Source organism: Heptranchias perlo, chromosome 21, assembly GCF_035084215.1.
Source record: "Heptranchias perlo isolate sHepPer1 chromosome 21, sHepPer1.hap1, whole genome shotgun sequence".
NCBI lineage: Eukaryota > Metazoa > Chordata > Chondrichthyes > Hexanchiformes > Hexanchidae > Heptranchias > Heptranchias perlo.
Window position 1 is genome coordinate 24,139,940 of NC_090345.1, and position 21,906 is coordinate 24,161,845.

At 42.5% G+C, this 21,906-nt stretch overlaps 1 protein-coding gene across 5 annotated transcripts in view; it reads left to right on the forward strand.

The window, feature by feature from the left end:
- Positions 1-21,906, forward strand: part of LOC137340303 (G-protein coupled receptor 26-like) — a 420,507-nt gene that overhangs the window by 172,431 nt on the left and 226,170 nt on the right. Inside the window, exon 5 of one of the 5 annotated variants that reach the window (XR_010966762.1) lies at positions 18,456-19,421. The exons of the other annotated variants lie outside the window; for them this stretch is intronic. The gene's annotated coding sequence lies outside the window, so the exon portion shown is untranslated. Of the gene's footprint in view, positions 1-18,455; positions 19,422-21,906 lie in introns of those variants that run through there. 5 annotated transcript variants of the gene reach the window in all.

A 21,906-nucleotide genomic window follows, 5' to 3' on the forward strand; every position in this document is an offset into this window, starting at 1 on the left:
GAAGATCAGACTTCCTTAACTACCTTGTTGTCACTTTGGAGTTACGGGAGTAGGGAAACAGCCAGACTTTTTGGGATTGATGTTACAAATGTGTGCAGCTGTGGAACACATAGTATGTATTTCTTTAGTTAATCGTTACTTATGAGAGGGGAGTTCCATTAATAATTATATTTTGTGCAGGGTGGGGGAAATTGGAGGAGGCAAATAGCAGAAACCCCTAGTTTAATTGCAGCACAGTATTCTGGCCTACATTAGACTGATTTTACTGCAAAGTGGTTCTTCTTGAGACATTTATCTGAAGAAGATTGCCTTTGTGTGCTTTTTGCAAAAAAAAATATTATGAACACTTTAATAAAGAATGGGATTTCATTACTTATAGGGAACAGAAGAAATCTTCCTCCAATATAGTGGTTACATTTCCTTACTGTCACTTCATACTTATTATCATTAATTTGGACTGGCAAAGACAAAGTGACAATACTGTATTGTAATATCAGAGTCAAAGGCCTAGAGATTCGGCCACACAGCACCCGTTCTTCAGGTGCTAAGCAGCCTACTAAGTCCTCAATATTGTGGGCAAGAAGCATACGCAGACTTCCGGCTAGAAGTGCGCTGCCCGCCATATTGGTCATGCTGACGGCAGGAGTGCATGCCAAAAGCATTCTAAGTAGAGAATAATATATTTAAATTGGAGTCCTGCACTTCTTGCTGTTCTGTTCTGCTGGAATGGAAAACCATTGAACAATGTTTTAATTCCAACTGGTACATTTGCAAATATGTACAAGTAACTCAGGTTCCAAAGGATTTTTTTGTAATTGTGCCCATTGTGCAAAGCTTTATGAATACATATATATGGTTTGAATGGCTGGAAACTATGGGGGTTAAATTAGATAACCCCTGAAAACGGGCGCGGGGAGTACGGTACGCGATTAGCCCGCACCCATTCATAATGATACAGGTAGCACATTACATTCGTGCTCCCTGCTGTTTTAAATGATTGCCGCGTGCAGCCAGCACCACCTGCGCTGTTAATTGGCTGCACGCATCAGCAGGGGGCCCTGATATCGCGAGTGGCTCGCGCTTTTTAAAGGCAGCCTGCACCTCTTAAAGGGGAGATGTAGTGTGGCTGCAAGAAGTGGTGGGAGGCGTTTCAAAACTGGATCTGTGCTGTGATACTTCAAGAAATGGCTGCGCCTGGGAGAGAGCATGCACTAAGGTTCTCTGATGATGCACTGGAGGCCTTGGTGCAAGAAGTGGAGAGAAGGTGGGGCATCCTGTATCCGCAGGGGGGCAGGAAGCCCTCCAGACAAATGCTGAAGAGGCAGTGGGAGGAGGTAAATGCCAGCTCCAAGAACATGAATAAAGTGCAGGAAGACGTTCAATGATTTAAAACGAGTTGTCAGGGTGAGTGAGTTCAAGCTTCAAGTGGCATATCGTACCAACTGCACCATTAGCCACTGCTCGATTCATTATACCCTCATCATCCACCTACCAACAATCTCTTTCAGTCATTACTCGACTGTTCAAATTATATGCTTTATCTCACCCTCACACATTACCACTGTGTTGCAAGCCTCACACCCAAAGCTTACAGTGCACACACACTGGTAGCTATTCAACCATGGCAGCCACAAAACCCAAACATCTTGCAGGACACTCACCGACACATTTTCTCTTTCTTGCAGGAGAAGGTGGCGCATAACAGGAAGCAGCAAGTGGCAGTGACTCCATGGAACACGAACCTGCTGCCCTCTCTCAGGATGACAGCATTTCTGTTCCCATCCCTGCCACTTTGTCAGTGCCCTTGCTGTTGCCTGTCAGCCAGCCAGCCCACTCCTTGTAGAATGTTGAAACTTTATCCAAGTATATGGAACCTCCAAAAACATGTACAAATGCACCAGCTGCCAGAAGAAATAATCTAGCAAATAACCTGTAACTCCTTCATGATCCCTTTAAATAGTGCTGGTGGGGGGGTCCTCCAGGCCATTTAAGACCTGTTCGGCTGTGCGAGATTATGACAGTGTGTTGGATGGAGCGTGGAGTTCCAAAATAGCAACGATCCCATTAAATCAGCATTGCACACTGATTCGCGTCATAATCTCCCTACTCTATCTGCCGGCAATCGTTAGGTGTGCCCATGCAAACCCCTTTACCAAGATGACGTCCTGTGCAATTCCCGTCGGAAGTATGCACACGCATCTCGGACACCATTATCGGGGCTCGGTTGGCTGCTGCGGTTCAGTACCTGAAAAACAGGCACTGAACAGCCCAATTTCACCCACTATATATTTTATTGCAGACCTATGTTCATTTTGTTGTAAAGCATATCAAGTCACTTGCATTAAAATTATCCTTTAAGTCTATTTGGGTACTCATAACCAAATTATACCTCCTTTTGTATGGACAAACAAATGCGGAATGTATTATGGAATATATTAAAAGGGAATAAAGGAAAAGAACATGAAGAAAGGCAGATAAAACTTCATCTCTATATTCTAACCATCTGAACTTTACAAAATAAAGAAGAAAGGGAGCATAGTCAATGGAGAGGAGGAGTTACTCCTTCACACCAAATGTTCGAGGAATCCTAAGTAACAGAGGCCTCAATTGCAGGGAGCTGAAATGAAATCCAAGTCTGCAGCCCGCATCTACCATGTCCGCACACCTTATACGGAACCTGCTATGCCACAGTGACATTTTTCATTGTCGCTATCAATCAAGAAAATATCATAGCCAGAGGGCTCTTTCAGCTGCATAAAATTATCTTCATTGCAGCCAGGAGGCCCAAAAAGGTCAGGCTCACTTTATGATTTGGGGCACAACTAATGGATATCCTAAAAGATAAAGGCAGAGAAACCAGGCATAGCTAGACATGCAATTCTGTCTAGAAACTATGTAACCATGACCTAGAAGCCTGGGTTTCTGGAAGTAGACAGACATGGAAGCTTAAAACAAATACTGTCATTAGGCACAAAATATTTCCCTATCTCTGCTGCAGGATCTAAAAGGGTCTATGCAAATTAAACTCTATTCTTATGAAGCACTGTAGGAAAACAAGTCTCAGTAGGATTCGGAAAGTCTACAATCTTGTCTGTAGGAATACTTTTTACCAATCTGCGCCCTTCTACATTATCCTAGATCCCTGGTCTTGATCTATTAATTTATCCCAGGCATATGTCAAGTGTGCTATAGAAGAAAAGTGGAACTCCTACACTACTGTTAGTATACTAAAATGACATTGATTCCTGTATAAGTTTAAATTAATTCAGCATCCATTTCACAACTTCCAAATTGGTCTAAATCCATTTGAATCTTTGTTCTGTTTATCTGTCCATAAACAGATAGTTTGGACTCCACTGACAATCCTGCAGACTTGAAAACATGGCAGCTACATCCCCTGTTTTCCTGTTGCCAGTTTGCTCTGCCACACAACACAACCATTTCCCCCCCCCTACCCATCTTGTTTCCTACTAGTTTATTTTCATGGCAGAAGTTGCACAGGGTGGTATGGGGTATTTTGAAATTGGGCTAAGGTATATTTAAATGTACTCTTACTACACCAAGCTAACACCATGATGAAAATAACTTGTTTGAACTCAATTGCAACTCAGTTGTCTTGGGACAGGTAGAAGTGAAACCATGGGAGCTCAGTGCCTTGGAAGTGGACTCTTGAGAAATGGTGGAAGAGAATGGAATGGTCAACAATGGAAGAGAGGTTGAAGAGGGACAGAAAACACTTTCGCAGTCACACAGGATATCACTTGACCAGGAGAGATCAGATGCTGCAAATGGGTGGGGAATCAGATTGAAATCAGACAAAGAAGCAACAATGAGAGATGTGAACTTGTTGAAGCACCTTGGAGGGAAAGGATGGTTTACAGATTGCGTGGCAATTTAAAAAGATGGAAGGGTCAAATGTAGGCTTTTTAAGAAGGAATATAATGATGACGGTTTTGACGGAATGGGAGAAATGGCTGAAAATAGGACGAGTTTGACAAAGTCAGCAAACAAAGGGCTGAGAAGGGGAAGTGGGTAGTCAGGAGCTGGATTGGGACAAAAGACATTTGTGCCAGTGCTGTCAGTAGTTTTTAGGTGAGAGCATTGAACACCTAAACAACATATGTTTTGGTTTATAAGTCAGCACAACGTAATTTGAAATATATTGAGTCCTAACTATATGCCCTGCTGTTATCCACATTTGCATTTATCGATGAACTGGATCAGCAGGAGTTGGGGCTTCAGTCAGATCAGGAGACCAATGGGAATTCGGATTAGCTGCGGTATTAGATGTAGCTGTAGCATGACTCACTGATCCTGCCACTCAATGGGAAGATTAGAAAAGTTTTTCTGTTAGAATCTTCTTCAGGTTCTGTTAAAATAAAAGTTGTTAGGATGCATTTTAAATGTTAATCTCGATGTGGCAGCATTTATAATGGAACTCAGCTGAAACTGGCCAGTAACCATCAATTTACTGATCGTTAGTGGCACAATGGTGGGCTGGAGTTCAATGGTTCACATATAAATTACACATACCTATTACCTAGATTTCAGAATGGAACTATTGGCTGGTCAGGATGCACAGTTCCACCTCATTTTAAACACTGGACAGCATAGTTTTTTCTTCAAATTCAAAGTATATGTGAACTGTTCTCTACCTTTTATCCACATTGGACTTTCAGCTTTGGATCGGATCAGATAGGAAGACCATTGGGGATTCAGGCCATCAGCATTTATGGAAACGGTCGGGAGTTAAATTTGGGCTTCCCAATTATCTGCCAATATCAGTTATCCACCGGCAGCTCCCTTTAGTATGGCTGATAATCAAGAAAAAGAATGCAATCTCAGTGTAATGGGAAACAAGATTGTGCAAGCAGCACAAAAAAAAGTACAAAATAACCCATTGTGCTAAATCCCCAATATAAGTTTGTGCCATCAAAGGAGTTAGAAACGAATCTATCCTCTATAGTTACTTAAGCATTGTTCAAAATCTTGTTTAAAGCCCGTTTCTCCCTATCACATTGGTTGTGCTTCAGCCAGGATGAAACATGTCTCCATATTAAACTTTATACACTGCCGATGAAGCTGGACAAAAGTTAAAAGCTGAAAATCTAACCGTCTCTCCAGGAATCACTGTAAGAGTCATAGTTCATGATTTACAGGCGCTTTAGATTTCAAATTTGAATGCTTTGGAGCCAGCTAGTGCTCTCTGCCTGCAGCACTAAGCTTCATCTACTGCTAAAGAACATCCGGATTTTAAAAAAAGGTTTAGTTGTGGTGTTGCATTAAAACTCCAGGCTGTTGTGAAGAGAGCCTCACATAGCTTTGACTGTCGTGCTGTACATTTACATAAAAGTCTCCTGATTTAATCTGAATGATAACCTGCTGATGGAGAATGACCCACTGCTGTTCAAAATGTTGCTGTCTGACTTTCAGCACTGCAACATTATACAGGCCAAGATTCACAGATATAACTGGCTGTCATCACCTCCACCCACACTGACTCCATAAACTAGTCTCTTTCATGCTGTACACCAAGCTGAAGAGGCAGAGTTTGGGTGACTCCAGGACATTTTATGCATGGTAGAACTTGTACCATGCTTGTACATGATGTTAGTGAACTTTTTACATGCTGTTTATTACCATATGCTTGTGTTACTATAAAATTTTTGAAGTGAGTTTGATGTTTGTACACAGGCTTGACATAGACATCAAACAACAAAGGCAATGGGTAGACCAAAGTGGATATCACTAGTGCATAGTTGAATTATGGGTCTGGTTTTTAAGTGCATCTGCAACTGATGCAAACTTGAATGCAGTCACTATATCTCCTCCAACAGGTTCTCCGACCACACCTGCCCACTGTCACTTGGTCCTCTCATCAGCTCCATGGTATTCCTCAGCATCATCCACATATATACCATGTATGCTGATGACGTCCAACTCTACCTCTTTGCCAACACCATCAACTGTTCCAGGACTACAACAACAAGACTTTGCATTTATATAAAGTCATTAATGCAGAAAAATATCCCAACGCGCTTCACGGAGGCACTATGGAAAAATGCACATTGATCTAAGGGAAGTGAATTTAGGAGGGAGAGAAGTGAATTTTAAAGAGGGTCTTGAAGGAGGAGAAGGGAAGTATAAAGGGAGAGGAGTTTAGGGAAGGAATTCCAGAGTATGGAGCCTGGATGGCTGCAGGTATAACCACCAATGGTAGTTCATCCAAAATTATGCTACCTCTCTCCGTACCTCCGAAAGTATCTCTTCAAACGTGCCCTTGCTGTCCTCTCTCCCCAGATTTCTTTATTTCTGCCCGGTGTTCATTTTTCACTTGTAAAGTGTTCCTTTTTATGAAGGGCTCTGTATGAGTGTAAGTTGTTGTGTACTGCTGCCTCAATCCTTGTTTATGCCAGTACTAAAATATAAAATCAGGTTCAATGTCTCCAGTGGTATTTTATAATAAATAGTTTTTATTTTCTTGGAGGTTGTGTGTCACATCGACATAAGTGAGACAGGCTGGTTTGTGGATTTCTCCATGGCTCTACATTTTAATGTTCAATCAGTAACATTTCACACCTGCATAGTGGTCTATCAATAAGGCATGCATAGCACGGAGGAAAATCAATAATAATTTAAGAAGATAAATCAGATTGGCAGATATATTGTCGAATTCTGGCATTCTATACTGGTTGGTAGATTGGCCTTTAATCCATGGCAAATGAATGTTAGGCTATATATTAGTTTGTGCAGGGAGTAGCAAGGCTCCTGCTAACACCGGATTTGAATTTGCAATTTGGCACACTGCTGGATACTGCCAAATTTCAATATGTAAATATTCACTTAACAGACTTTAAGCAGTACACGTATGGTGGCCATTTTCATCAGCTGCTGCTGTTGGGGAATCAATAGGGTAGAAAGTCTCTCTGAGTAGTGAGCATATGCAATGTAACTTAAAAAAACTCTTGTAGTTAGACTCATTGGGCAGGACTTTAACTGTGAAAAATGGGTGGGTTGGGGGCAGGGGGATCATTGTAAGTTGCAACAATGTCAGACCCGCCCCCAACCCGCCCATTTCCAGTTTTCATTGGGTTGAGGGGCGGGCGACCAACCCGTTCTCAGGAGGGGATTGGTCACTAAAATCTTTCAAGGAGGCTGCAAGCCTCCATTTTGAAAGGTTTTACAATTGCAATCTCTGGGGCCTGGGATTCCCGGGCCTTCTCCTTCACTCTGCGTGAGAGGAAGCGAGATAGCCCGAAATTGCTGTTAAGTGCCTTTATAGCATAGCCTGTGGGCCCGGAGGAGCAGGAGTACTTCCCCCAGGCCCAACAAGCCTACCTGCAGCAACCCCCACTCCCCCAACGATCACGGACCCTCCCCTAATGATTGTGACCCCCCCCGAATGATCACAACCCCCCCAATGATCGCGGACCCCCACGATGACCCCTAATCCCGACCCCCCCAGTGATTGACCCCCCCAGTGACTGACTCCCAATCGCCCCCCATGTGACCCCCGATCCTCCCCCAATGACTGACTTCCCCAGTGACTGAACTCCCCCCGATGACTGACCCCCCCCATGCCCCATGCCCACCCATGCCCCAATGACCCCCATGCCCTTGTGCCCACCCATGCCCCCTACATGCCCACCCATGCCCCCCCATCCATGCAATCTAACACTTACCTGAACACTTACCTTTTCACGTCCTCTTCCTTGCTCTTCTCCCGTTCGACTGAGACCAGCCTGTTAATCAGGCCAGCCTGTCGGACGGCAAACCCACAAAAAAAAAGACGTCCTTACGTCAAAATTGTAAGGACGTCCGGGAAGCCCATACTTCCTGGTTTCCCGTCCACGATTTGACCCCCCCCCCCCATCCCCTTCCTGGCTCCAGGTCAAGATCCTGGCCATTGACTTCCATCAGTACACGGGGGTTGAGTTTTGCCCCACTGAAGGCAGGACAGGACTTCAACTGTGTCTGTTGGAAAAGTTTAAATGTCAAAGACCAGCTTAAAGATAGAGGAGTGAAAACATAATTTTTCTATCCCTTTTTGGACTACCAGTCCCTTTCCCCAATTTTTGATAGTAAGAGCTTGTCTGATTTAAATTCCTAGGTATCTTTTAAATCTGAAGATAGGATAGTATCATTGGTTATTTAGCAATTTTCCTTTTATCTTTAACCCAACTTCAAAGTCTTCTAGACTTCTTACATAACAATGTCAGAGTATATGTTGAAAAATTTGGATTGTATAACCCAGTCTTAGCAAATCTTCCAATCTTTTCCCATTTTGTTAACTCATTATCTTACTTTCACTCGTTGTTCCCAGTAAAAAGTTCCAAGTCTTACGTCTTTTCTATCAATTCCAACCATTTGCAGGACATCTATTAATCTTTCCTGATTCGCCCTGCCAAACATGTTTTCATAATCTATGAAGCATAGTCTCCTCTTCATTCTTATTGTCTGTTCATCACAATCTATTGATTAATAGGCACATGTATTATGTTAAAATAGTGAACATCAATCTGATTAAACTATTTGGCTACAGGTTGACTTTAAATCGAGTATCTGTCCCCTCTTTCAATACAAAACACACCAGAAGACTGATAATAGCCTTGAATTTTAGCAGGAAACCTCAAATTGTACTGCTCAATGTTTGATTCAACGATCACAGTCTACTAATGACTAAAATCAAGGTGCCTGTTTTCGGCTTTGGTGCCATTTCATACCTGTCTTCAGTTGTGCATTACTTTTCACCCAATTTTCTCCTCCTTTTCTACTAAAGTCACCGGGGGCGAGTTTCAAGTAGCAACTGAAATGTGCGGGAAGTTGGTGGAGTGGCTGCTCTGCCCGCTCGTTCACGCTGGCGTGAGGCTCGAGCCATTTCAAGGCCCAGGCCTCATTAGCACACTGCCGGCGAACTGGGGGCGCCCAGCTACAGCTTGCAGGTTCTGGATGGGTAGGAAATCGTCTGGCTGGCAGTTCACACTTGAGAGGGTTGGGGAGATGATCTGAACGGTCCAGAGTTTTATTGGGGGCTCTCACTTCCAGATGCCAGTTCAGTTGGAATTAGATAGCGGTAGTGAGGATGTAACAACGGGCAATTCACACAGCATGAGGCAACTGGAGAAGCCAGAAGTGGGTGAGGGTTACTACCTTTGTGGTGGAGGCTAAGGAGAAGGCTGCCTTTGACTTTAAAGTTGTGGGACCCTGAGCTTATGGCTACTTGCCTGAAACGAAGGATGTGTGAGGAACATATTAACTACATGCAGGCTCTGAGGCTAATGCCCAGGATGTGCGACAACTGACAGGTATGACTCTTGAGTCTACAGCTCTTTCCTTCCTTGCAAACACTGATGGAGTCAGTGGCAGCTGCATGGCAAACTGCAGCAGATTCCCAGCTAAGAAGCAGCCCGGGACCAGTCGGTAACTCCATCTTCATGTAAGCGCAGACTGCAGCTCTGGAGGTAATAGGGAACAGATTGCAGCGCAGCATGAATCACAGTTTCCAGACAATGCCAATAGCAGTATTTCAGGGCTTTCAAGATATGATAGTTGATCATTGGAGCCATGGATCCAGGGTCCAGTGGAATGGCGAGAGCTGGAGTCCACCCACCTGATACTGCCACCACTCAGGATAGCAGCACGGACCAGGCCTCTGGCCTTCCACCTCAGAGCACCATGCCATTGGAACGTGGGAGGAGAGATCAGGCTTCCCGGGAGCATCCTTCAGAGATGCAGTCAGCAGCGGCTCCATGCTAGGAGCTAGCTGCCATGATATGAGGGCCATCTTAATCCCATGACGCTTCCGTACATTATGAGGAGCCAGCCATCTCATGCGATTCTGGCCCTCAGGTGGCACTTAGAAGGAGCACTAGAATATGTGATAGAAAGGCATATGTGGGCGCCCTGGGGAAGCACGGTGTTAGGAAAGATAGGCCAAATGATGAAGGATGAAGGCATCATGGCAACTTTCTGCTTATAGGGGGTTGACATGGCGGATCCTCTGATTGCTGCCACACACTATCTGGATACTGAGGGAGTGGAATCCCTTCCTGCTCACATACCTTCATTCTATGGGGAACCCTCAATGCAACGTGGGTGCTATCAATTGCACCCTAGATCTTGGGGAAACTAGCAACTCCATACAACTGTATAGGCCTTTCTCTCTGCTCTCTTTCTGTAATTGCGAAAGTTATGAATTGGGCTGCTGTCATGTAACGGGTGTCAATAAACTGATGAATGCATGCCAGTACTGCACTCTGGCCGATGTTACAAAGATCCCTCGTGGCTGCCTGAAATTACCTGTGCCATAGAAGTTGAGAGTGGTCATCACCTTCATAGCTACCGAGAGAGTACTACGGGCAGATGCACATGGCTGCAGGTCTTCCTACATTAGGCCTCAGAGGTGCTTACTCTTCTTATGCACACTCTTCTTATGCAGAGCTCCTCAGTCCTCATATCACCTGGCTCTCACTTTAACAAATGCAAATAAGAACAGCGGGGACTCGACGGGCATATCGCAGGAAGGCTCAAAAAGCAGGAGGAAACTGGGGAAAGCATTTTAAAAGTGAACAAGCAGCAGAAACGGCTTCTGCCCAAATTTCCTCACTTAAAAAAAAATTATTGCGCTGTTCCTGCACGGGAAGTATGCCAGAAACGGCGAGGAAATTCACCTCCTATGTATTTAACTTCATGTAAGTAGCTTAATCCCTCAATTTTCTGCAGCACTTTAGAAGTGCTTAGCTAATGCTTCACAGTTTGCTGGTGTGGGAAACAGTCTAAGAAAGCATTGTATATGTGATGCATGTTCACACAAATACAAATGCTAAAAACAAATTTTAGTTCTGTGGGGTAGGAAGTGGTTCCTCCAAGGACAGAAATGTAAAATTCATTAAAAAATTCGAAAATTACATATGACAGTAAATTAACGGATCAACTAAATAAAATTAAATGCTACAATTTAGGAAAAACTGTATAGAATAGTCCCTCCCTTCTAATAGAATTTTGTATTTTAGGTATTCCAGTACAATAATACAAAAGCCATAGAAGATTTTTGACATAGGATTAAACCACTTATTGAAAAACATCTATTAACATCTTTCCTCCATAGTTCAAGTAAACCATATCATTTCTTTTTCATGAGATTGAGATTGATAATATTGGTTAAATACATGTCTGCACGACTGTTTAGACTATTTTAGATTTATTTCCAGCTTTCTTTTGTGTTGTAGAATCTAATTGGTCAAAGGAGTTTATAATTTGCATAACTTAAAGATGTTAGGAATTGGTCATTCTCTTATGCAAATTGGATGCTTTGCATTTTCAGCAAAGGAAAATATTGTAACGTCTCATGTAATTGCTACTTGCACCACAAGAAAGATCCAGGAAAACTTAAATGCAGATTTTACTTCTTTCTTATTTGACACACTATCAAAATAGGGCACCTGAGATGTTACATCATTTACATCCAAGCAAGTCAGTAAAGGTAGAAGCAAAATACTGCAGATGTTGGAAGTTGGAAATCGGAAATAAAAACAGAAAATGCTGGAAACTCTCAGCAGTTCAGGCAGCATCTGTGTAGAGAGAAACAGAGTTAACAGAGAACAGTTCTGATGAAAGGTTATCGACCTGAAACGTTGGCACGACTTTATCGGGGAGCTGGGAAGGGGTCGGGGTGGAATTCCTGACGGTAAACCCGGAGGTACGGGGTTCCCGGACGTCCTTATGATTTTGATGTAAGGACATCTTTCATTGATTTTATGTACGTTTCCCGCCCGACAGGCCAGCCTGATTGACAGGCTGGTCTCAGTCGGACGGGAGAGCAGTCAGGGAGAGGACATGAAAAGGGGGGGAAGTCCGTGGTCATTGGGGGGGGCTCAGTCATCGGGGGTCATCGGGTGGGGGGGGTCTGTCATCCAGGGGGTGGGGGGGGGTCTGTCATCCAGGGAGGGGGGGGGGGTGTCTGTCATCCAGGGAGGGGGGGGTGTCTGTCATCCAGGGAGGGGGGGGTCAGTCATCGGGGGGTCTGGGTCATTGCGGGGATCAGAGATCGTGGTGGGGTCGGAGATCTTGGGGGTGGGTTGGAGATCTTGTGGGGGCTGGAGATCTTTGGGGGGGGGTCAGAGATCGTGGGGGGGGTGGGAGATCATGGTGGGGGGTGGTTTGGAGATCGTGGTGGGGGGGGGTTGGAAATCGTGGAGGGGGTCACTGCAGGTAGGCTTGTTGGGCCTGAGGGAAGCACTCCTGCTCCTCTGGGCCCACAAGCTGTGCTAGAAAGACACTTACCTGCTGTTTCAGGCTTTCTTGCCTCCTCTCACGTGGCATGAAGGAGAAGGCCCAGGAATCCCGGCCCCCAGGTGTTAAAAGTGAAGAATCTGCAAAAATGGAGACCGCAGCCTCCTTAAAAGCTTTTACTGACTGACCCGCCTCCTGAGAGCAGTTTGGTCACCCACCCCTCGTCCTGCCTCTGTGAAAACTGGAAGTAGGCGGGTTTTAGATTTAAAAAATTTTTACTAACCGCCTCTCCCCACCCCCCCCCATTTTTCCCATTTAAAATCATGCCGGTGAAATCTGTTTCTTTCTCCACAGGTGTTGCCTGACATGCTGATTGTTTCCAGCATTTTCTGTTTTTGAGTCAGTAAAGGTTCCTGCTTGTTTTGAAATATTTGAAAGGCAAATAAATATACAGTGCTTATAACTCTCCTCATTAAAACAAAATCGAGTAAAAGATACAAGAAACAGTAGAACTCTTACTTCCCAACTATAAGGTGACAATGTGACAAAAGAATAAATTATTCCTCTTCCCAGCTGTGAACTTTAAAGACCTGCAGTAATGGTATTCCTCCAGACTAGATGGTGCTATTACGGGAGGACTCTGGCTGCCTCCCTTTGTATAGCTGGTTAACAAGAGGTGGGGATATCATTTTGCAGCACCCTATTGTACGCACCAGCACCATAGCTTTCCATGATTTTCTGACATACTTGAATGATAGTATATTTGACATTGTACCCTAACGTGTTCAGCCACTAATTAGAGCAGCAAATCAAGTGTCTATCAGACATCCATCAGCTCTGCTGGAAACCAGCCAGCAAAATAGGGCTGCAGATTGTAGGGAAGAACATCAAACCCAAAATTTGGCTGGATTCCTGCCACAGGCAGGTGAACAGGATAAACACTTTTTTTCCCTATTGAAATTGAACCATCCCAAATGATTTGAGAAGCATGACACAAAATTACATGACAGTGGGTAGGTATTGCACTACAAAAGAAGCTGGGCCTAATATATCTATTCAACAACCTTATCACCCACAGAGATTGGAAAAAAGTTTTATCAGCTTTTTCACAAAGAGGTTTTTCATTGCAAACTGATTCAATGTATAACAATCTTTATCTTTTGCTTTCCCATCGGTATCATCACATATTTTGAATACCATAGAAATGAATCCTCTTTGCTTTCATTGACACTTTCTCAAAACAAATCATAATGCATTTGTGCAGAAATCATTCAAAGAACGGCTGTTAAGGATATTTTGGCAGAACACATTTTTCACACTTATGAACATGTGAAGATGCAAAAAGAAAGAACTAATATTCACCCTGTCCATTACATTGTGCAACCTCATGCACACCCTCTTCACCTTGATAAACCAACAAATGGGACATTAGATGTGATCATAGTTAATTAGCCCAGCAGCAGAAAATACAACATTTTAACAAATCTGAATTTTCACTGGCAGTAACGGAAAGAAAATGGTGCAAAACTGTAATCACATATGAGCCCTGTTTCATCAAATATAAACTTGATATTTTACTGAAACAATTTCTGAAAATGAGAAAGGTAATTATGGGTTCAAAAGAGTCAAATGCCTCCAAACCAAATGGGTATTAAAATGTTTGGGCAAATACTGTTTGAAGTGAAAGAAAATCTGTCTCACAAAAATTTATGTAGAGGACTAAGCATCTTAGTAACTTAAAATGGGTGGCAAAGCAAAATCTGGGACATATCAAAAGGTTGTCAACTCCCATGATATTCATTCTTTATTATTGATACCTTCGCTGGGAAAAGCTAGAGTCAGGGGGATGGAGTTTTCAAGAAGGAATATAGAGCTGGAGGAGATCGCAGAGCTGGGACAGGGTGAGACAATGGAAGGATTTAAAGATGAGGAAGAAGATTTTAAACATAATGCTTTAGGGGTCTGGGAGCCAATGTAGGTCAATGAGAATGTGGATGATAGGTGAGTGGGGCTTAATATTGGACAGGATATATGCAGCAGAGTTATGGGCAAGATTTCTTTTTCTATTCGTTCCTGGGTTGTGGGCGTCGCTGGCAAGGCCAGCATTTATTGCCCATCCCTAATTGCCCTTGAGAAGGTGGTGGTGAGCCGCCTTCTTGAACCGCTACAGTCCGTATAGTGAAGGTTCTCACACAGTGCTTTTAGGTAGGGAGTTCCAGGATTTTGAATCAGCGACGATGAAGGAACGGCGATATATTTCCAAGTCGGGATGGTGTGTGACTTGAAGAGGAATGTGCAGGAGGTGTTGTTCCCATGTGCCTGCTGCCCTTGTCCTTCTAGGTGGTAGAGGTCGCGAGTTTGGGAGGTGCTGTTGAAGAAGCCTTGGTGAGTTGCTGCAGTGCATCCTGTGGATGGTACACAATGCAGCCACAGTGCGCCGGTGGTGAAGGGAGTGAATGTTTAGGCTGGTGGATGGGGTGCCAATCAAGCGGGTTGCTTTGTCCTGGATGGTGTCGAGCTTCTTGAGTGTTGTTGGAGCTACACTCATCCAGGCAAGTGGAGAGTATTCCATCACACTCCTGAATTGTGCCTTGGAGATGGTGGAAAGGCTTTGGGGAGTCAGTAGGTGAGTTGCTCGCTGCAGAATACCCAGCCTCCGGCCTGTTCTTGTAGCCACAATATTTATGTGGCTGGTCCAGTTAAGTTTCTAGTCAATGGTGACCCCCAGGATGTTGATGGTGGGGGATTTGGCAATGGTAATGCTGTTGAATGTCAAGGGAAGGTGGTTAGACTCTCTTTTGTTGGAGATGGTCATTGCCTGGCACTTGTCTGGTGCGAATGTTACTTGCCACTTATCCCACCCCCCGTACCCCCCACCCTCCGATCGGCAAGCTGCTTGTCAATACTGGTTCAGTGCCGGAAGATGACCAATATTATTGTAATGAGACTCACCCATGAAAAGGTTCGGCCCTATCGTCTCATTGCGTTGGCGGTGCGACCAATGTGCACCCAAAATAAAAATCGGCCCCTGTCTGAGAAAGAATGGTAAATGTGGGTACATAGGAGAGCAACAAGGAGAAGGTTATATCTTTGCGAAAGGCTGAAGAGGCTTAGAATGAACTACACGATCTTACCTAAAGACTAAAAGTTTTAGGCTCACTTGGTTGTTAAATTAATGAGGTGTATGCACTGCTGGTTCCTGATACAGAGGGAATCTCCATTAAAGTCAACACAGATATTAATATTTTGACTATTGTGTAAAGGCCACCCTACAAACCTGGGAAAAGCTGACAACCCCAAAAATCTGACAACCCCAAAAACCTGACAACTCCAAGAACAACGTACAACTGAAAAAAACACTCTCAATCAAGGCCTAGGATGAATGCCACTGCTTCAAAGCAACTGAGTAATTTAAAATCCTTTTTATTATATTGGATTTAGTATTTTGAGATCACATTCTGCAATTCCATCCGTTTTTCTGTGGAAGCTGAAACCTAATAGCCTCATGTATGACACATGAAAAGAAGTAGTTTAACTGGGAATGCAATGGGACATGAACTTTTCATGACTTCAGCTGCAGCTATACTCAACGTGTCATCTGATTGTGCAAAATTTATATCTGGGGGGTGCTGAGGTCATCCCCCCCCACCTTCAGGAAATTTTGATTTTTTGACACTTTTTTGGTGCATTTTTAAGTGTACTGAGATTTAACATTGAACCCAAAAATAATATATATTTATTGATCCCCTTGCCATAACTATTCTCCTTGCTCTCCTTTTTAAGGGATTAAGTCCAGTTGAATACATTTGATCATAAATCCGTTTTTACTTTTTTAATTGCTGGTCTGTCACACTGAAATTCAGAAGCTAGAGTGGAAACATTGTGACTTGTCCATGTGCCCAGGACCTCCCTTCCATCACTTTCATCAGCAATGTGGAATTTGTTTCAAATTCTGTAGATAAAATTGATTTTTGTGATGCAGCAAAAGAAGAAAACATGTTAATAAAAAGAACTTCTTGACTCACAAGAGATGATACTAAAAATCCTCATACACACAGCCCCTAACCAAAAAGCCAAAATGCCTTCTTTTCACTGTCAAAAAGACTACCTGGCAGATGCATTTTTTTTAGTTTGATACAAGTTCAGACCATGTACGTACAGAAGTTTAAAGCATTATAACTACAGTGTACAATAGGATTAGAGTGAGTCAGAAGCAGGTGCCTGGGGAAGTACAAAATGCCAGACAAATACATTGTGCTCAAGTACATTGTGCTCATGGGTTCCATTTTAATCAGTGCTCATAGCTGTCTCAGACTGATATGTTCACCAACTTCAGCACTATGAGGCCGCTCAGGACTGTACATGCCTAAATGTAACTTGGAGTTTACAGGTTCCTGCACTTATTTGAGCAAAGCATTTGAGATAAAATTTCTCCTTGAGCTCCACTAATCAAACAACCTTCTAGAATGTCGCTCTAATATTACAATTTATATTATTCAGTTCTAACAAGTGGAAGACAATTCCGTAATCCCAGCAGGATTGGATCTGTAAAGGGTGTGTTTCAAGTTTGGAGTCTCGTCTTAAATAGTCTCTCAGGTATAACAGTGCTAGTCACTTCTGTAAGTGGTCTGAGTGTTTATACATTTAGGATTGCCCAATATCTAACTATGCAATAATGTAACCCAGGGGTGTAACAATAGTACCCCTTGTGATCTGAACTGGATATTCATATCTTTTGTGTGTGCCCCCTTGTGCCTCTCTAATCTTTTCGAAGATGGACAAAAAGACACTTGTAAACCAAGGCTAGATACGAATCACTAAGCTGCTTTATTTAACATCAAGTGAACATACAGAGTAACAGTTTTGATCAGACTTGCTTAGTTCAATCAGTACAACTCGTCTTTGTGTAATAATATAAAGCGAAGCTGGCACTTGAGAGGAGGAGCAGTGTTAGTGTGAACTGTGAGTAAGAGAGAGGAATTTCTGCCACTGACAGATATAAACACCTTTTGAACAGTTGCACAATCAAATTTAGCAACAGTGAGTACTAATCCACAATTTACCCACAAGAAAGGCAGGAAAATCCCTGCCACTTTTTATCATGTCCTTCTGCTATACAAGTGATGGAATGTTGGGTATACCTGAACTGTCAGTGTAACTGTATGTCATATGTCTACATTCAAGGCTCCCAATGAGTTATCAGTTTGTTTTTGAGTCTGTGGTAGTTTTTTTGAAACTGTTTTTCAGCTTTTACTAATATGCGATAGGAGGCAGGCCCTTTAAGACATCAAAAACTGCAAATTGGCCCACTTTTGGACCCACTTCTCTCCCTCTCCAGCCCACTTAACAAGCTTAATTGATGATAAATGGCGTTTTCGCTGCATGTTTGCAAAATCATCTCCAATATCGTAAACTTAATGGAAATATTGAAAAATAATATCTATCCACAATTGATGCCGATTTAATTCACATAGAATGGTTATTTCCAGATGTCATTAGAATGTCAGAAACATATTGATACCAAACAATTGCCTTAACTTTACTCATCTCTGGTGATAAATTAGGGCACAGTGGATTGGAATACATAGCTTTAAGGACTGAGTACGTAATGGATTCACTTGCTTCTGGAAAACCTTATGCCTAATGGTTGAAATACCGGGCATGCGTGTTTTGTGTTTTGAAAAAGTAATGTAAAATGTTATTGGATTTAATTTAGCATACATTAATTATTGCACTAATTGCTGATTTTCTGAGAATGTGGCAATGCTAATGCCTACAATTCATTTATAGTGTTAAATGTGACTTAGCAATAATAACAGACAAAGTTGATTTTACATACAAAAAACAATTTTCCACTGATTGCAGCAACAATAGGCTGATTAAAGCTAAGAAGGTAGATTTATGATTGGTTATGTCTGTTAATTGTTTTAAAGTGGGTGAAACCACCTGGAAAAAGGGATGGAGATTTGTAATATCCGATCTTCATCCATATAACACCGTCATCCAATTTCATAATTTGATTTTTTTCAGTGTTCCAGGAAGCATCGCTCAATTTGTGGGCGGTTTCATGTAAATGAGGCTGCAATGATGTCATTGCATTCACACAGCTTCATCTACCACCAAAGACTGAGCTCTTTATGGAAGTGGGTGTAAAAAGCCCTGTATAAAGATTGGGAGGAGCATTCTGAGGCTATTTCTGAATATCTTCTCTTATTCTTTTTTAGGTGTTTTATCCCTTTTTCAGGTAGCTTTGGTGGAGCCTTTTTACCAACTATTCTGGTGCTTTCACTCCACAATCATGGCACAATGGATTTCCCATGTGGGAATCTTTCTTTACTCGAAGGCCAAGGAGGAGATACCAGGCAAGTCAGGTGGTACCAGAGGTACTTTTTGCTCATCCATCAGTATCTTCATCTAGAGGCAAAGCAATCATACCTCAGTTTTTGTCAGAGGAGCTGTGCTTGCGGAAGTTATAATTCACAAGGGAGGTCATGATAGGGTTGTGCCACATGCTCAAGATGACCTGCATAGGTGTGGCACTGACAGAGACTATCAAGGTATTGGCCAGGGGCTGCAAAAAACCACTGAGTTTATTCCGAATTGCTAACACTCAGGCAAAAGTAACTTTTGAACTGCAGTAACCTGGAGTTCAGTCACTGGTCTGAGCTGGCCGGAACCGGTTTGAATTAGCTACGCTTCTAAGAGACAAAGGGGATGTGATGAGACACCAGTCCTTATTTAGAAAAGGAGTAATAAGGTAATGCTACCTAACCCCTTGGAACAGAGCCAATCAGGGGATGACACCGACCACTCGAGCAAATCTAAGCCAACAGGAGAAAGACAACACCACTCGAAGAGATAAGACTTGGGAATAAGAATGAAGAATTGCAGGCTTGGTGCCAGTGTGCGAAACTCCGGAGACTAACCACCCCGGAAGTGGAAGACCCTACGTCAGGGACGTGGCGACGACGTCAAGAGAGAGAGAACGGAATGCCTGGCCAGCGTCAGCTCTCCTTTCCGGGTAATATAATATCCTTTCTATTCTGTGACCACTCAGGGAGTGTCAGAGAAACCTAGTGGGTGTGCGCTTAAATCCTAGTTTGGGTATAAAACTGCATAACCTGCTGTAAACTGCATGCCTATATCTAACCAGACATATAAGCTATATGTACATGATCTAACAACGTTAATAAAGCGAATTGAGAATTAAGAGAGAATTGACTCTTCTCCTCTTTGTACTAAGCCAATAACCGTAACGGTGACCTCTGGTCTACAAAGGTCACATGCACCAATTATGCTTTGGGATCATTCCAGGCTGCCACTGGAGATATCCGCAAAATACACCACTCAGCTGCTCATAAATGCATTAAGCAAGTCATCAATGACTTGTTCGCTTAAGCAATCAATTTTTGACAGCCCCCCCCCAACAAAATTTGCCAAAAACCTACCCCTTGCATGTCAGTTAAAAATAGGGGAATTGGATATAAAAAAAGGGAGGTGATGTTTCCTCCCTAAATCTCTTCACCTCACTCTCCTACTTTAAGATACTCCTTAAAACCTACATCTTTGACCAAGCTTTTGGTCACTTGTCCTAGTGTCTCCTAATGCACAAAGTCAAGATCTACCCCATTATGTTTTAAAAAAAGAAGAGACTTTGCTTACAGCACTTTTATCTGCCAATATAAAACCAGTATAATTTACAAAACTAAAGTACGCTAGTGGCATCTGTTGGTAAAAAAACTGAATCACATAATTAAAAACAGCTAATCGATTTAATACCTGAAATAGATTTCTGATTTTTAAAAAATTGTCTTTCTATTTTCTCCTCTCGTTTCCTGAAGGCGGTTCCACCTGTAGCCTGGGCCTTTCAATACTCTTTCAAGTAGTGAACTTTTGTGCTTGTCAAGGTAAAAAATGTCAGTGCTGGAAAACTGAACACTTTCACATTTCAGGCACCCAGTGTCAGCATTCTTTTAAAAACCATTTATTTAATGATTCATGTCAGCTTTTTTTGAATGCACTTGCTTATGTTGTTCCTTGCCATCAATCCCATGCAAATTATCTTCACTTAACAGATTCCCACTACTTGGGAGTTACCACTTGTGTCATAGTGATTGCTATTGTACCTTGGGTCCATGCTATCAGTTACATGTTGCCTCACTATTTGACTACTGGTTAAACTTTTGTTCTGCAGTTTATTGGCAGTGGAATGAGAACCATATTTTGTAGAATTTCTTTTTATTCCTGCTATGTTTCATTGATAGTTCCAAATGAATCAATCATGCCTACAACTTCTTGCTAACATTTCTGCACAAATGTTTCTCATCAAATTTTTGTTAACAGTGAAACATTGATTACTTTCATCCTTTAGTTTGAAACAAATCAGCAATCATGTGTAACTGCAGAGTGGAAATATTGTGGGTAATAAGAAATAATAGGATGACAGATAATGGAAAAAATATTGCAGCATGAGAATGCAACTTATAGTGACAATTGGCAATATTTTAAACAGGTTAGCATGTTCTTTAGACAAAGGAATTTCATATACACACATTAACTGTTAACATACTAATAATCAAACAGCCCAATTTCAGGTATTTAAGGATGAATTTTTTTCTTTGCGCTCCTGGCACAGAATTAAACGACCGGATGTGCATTTTAGAAAATCACATGGGCATTACCCATGATTTTCCTTGCATTAATCAAGGGCTGTGCCCGCACTATGTTCCGATATGCACTCCCCACGAGCAAGACTTTTATGCTGGAAGTGCAGAATCGGAAAACTTACCTTTTAATTTTAGTCTTAGTCACTATTTCAGACATTATCAAGTAAAATCTTAAAGTCCTAAAATCTGTTATAATAACAGTAACCTCCCCTCTGCCAGGATTCACTTTAGCAACAGCCGACATGCATGAATTATCATGTATGACAGGTTGAAAGATCAGAATAAAATGAGCGACTCAATGCTACAAGGCGTGAGAAGCTGCCAGTTACCTTTGCTGCCAACACCTGCTTTGCCTCCAGATGTAGCCACACACCTCATTTAAATTACATGCTTCATCTGCAGGCCAGGCAATAATACTTTGTACCTCTTCTGGCAGGCAATAGTCCTGGAGATAACAACAATTTGCATTCTTTAACACTCTTCACATGCAAGATGTCTCAAAGCTTAACATTAGGAGGACAAAACAATGGACACTGAGTAACAGGAGAAAATGGGAGAATAGAGCAGCTCCAAAGGCATGGTCAAAGAGAAGGGTTTTGAGGAGGTTTTTAAAAACAGGGAGTGGGGTGGCAAGGTGGAGAGAACTGGGTAGGAAATTTCAGAAGGAAGGAGCATTGAGTCTGAAAGAGCAGCCATCAATAGTGGATCAGAGGAAACGGGGGTAGGACAAGGAGAAGTCAGGTGTTCGAGGTGTGGAGGGAATGCACAGGGGGATGAGACAGCAGGAGGTCACTAAGGTAGGGTTGGCTGGGGTCATGAAGCAAATTTAAAGCAAGGACAAGAATTTTGAATAAGTCAGCAGTAAGGAAAATATTCAGTCGAAGATCTGAATCACACCAGACTGTAGATTTTTCCAACACATTTCCCAATGTTCTACATCACTATTATTAGGCTAACACATTCCTGAAATCACAACTTCTTTTCCTCCCATATGCTGTTATTATCTTTC